Raw genomic sequence first — 1,439 nt, 5'->3', positions numbered from 1 at the left:
TCCCCTTCTTATCAACAGTTCTATTACCTGGGACATCAAATTAAATGGGGGGTTTCATCCATATTTGCAATCTGTCCCAACTCAAACTGATGTGTCTTTGACATTGAATGACAAAACTATGAAATTCCAGGACGTTCTGCTCATAGCTTTCAGGCATCTTTTGGGCAAGTCTGGTGCATGTACGCACGCTTAGTTCATTTTGTTTCTTGAACCTGAAGCACCAATTGTGTCCTCTTTTGAAATCAGTAACTTCTTTTTCATCAGCAATTCTTCTTGCCTCATGCTGAACCATCTTTGTGGACACAGGAATTCCAATTGCCCTTTGCTCTTCAATCTATATCTTTAATTCCCTCTCTAAATCAGGTCATTTTTCTGACTTGCCTCTCATGACCTTCTTCTGCCATAGTGTTTACAGTAGGGTTTCTTTTTCCCATAGCCAGTCTCAGATTGATTTCTTAGTTGAAGGAGGATGAAACTTACGTTCAGTAGCATGATTTCCATTCACTTTTGCAAACTGGATCACTTTTACCTTGAATTCAGCACTGTATGAAAATCTTTTCTGAGCCATTTCTGGGCAGAACATGGCAAAATGTAACCTACTGTAATATACCAGTAACAAGTGCAAAACAATGAGTGCAAAGACAGTAAGTGCAAAAAAGTGGGAAATGCAAGTAAAAAAAAATCTACAACCAGTGCATAAGAATCACCCAGTTTTTAGACTCCAAATTTTTCAAAAAAAAGGTGTGTCTTATAATGGAAATATGGAGAAATAATGTTTGTTATCGTCAGTATTATAATATATAATTAAATTATTTCTGCTCTATGTGTCTGTGTGTCTCATAGTATTATTTAAGGAGAATTTTGAAGGTTATTTCACATTAAAAATTACTCAATGTTCTAAGCTCTCAAAAATTAAATATCTCTAACCAACTCATCTACCTATTTACAGTAGAAATCAGTAGTCATTTGCATTGTCTAATTCTCATAATGTAGGCAGAACAGAGCTCCCATTTTATTTCTTTGGATACTGAGGTCTGAGGAGGTGAAATGAGGCCCCTGAAGTTAAGGAAGAGCCCAGAGTAGTGCAGGGGTCTTCTGACTTGCAGAGCAGGCAGTGCCTGCTCCAAGTATCACCCCCACTACAGTAGGCACACGACAATCCTTTCTGGCTGAGTTTAACCTTTAGTTCCCATCTGCTTCTCTGGTTTCGCCTTTGAGCTGGGTCCATCATCCTACTCCACTGTTTCACACTTGTGTCATCAACCACACTGTGATCAGTGGGTTTTCCTATCCGCAACATGAGCTCATATTGGCCCTTTGCCACAATGCCCGCTATCCTTCAAAGCTAAACATGTTCTTCATCCTTCATCCTTTCTAATTTCTTTCATGCAGTACTCTTAAAATATTAACCTTTTGTGAATCCAGATTAATATTTTGTT

This window comes from Saccopteryx bilineata, chromosome 8 (assembly GCF_036850765.1).
Source record: "Saccopteryx bilineata isolate mSacBil1 chromosome 8, mSacBil1_pri_phased_curated, whole genome shotgun sequence".
Lineage (NCBI taxonomy): Eukaryota > Metazoa > Chordata > Mammalia > Chiroptera > Emballonuridae > Saccopteryx > Saccopteryx bilineata.
Note: the sequence above shows the minus strand (reverse complement) of the source record.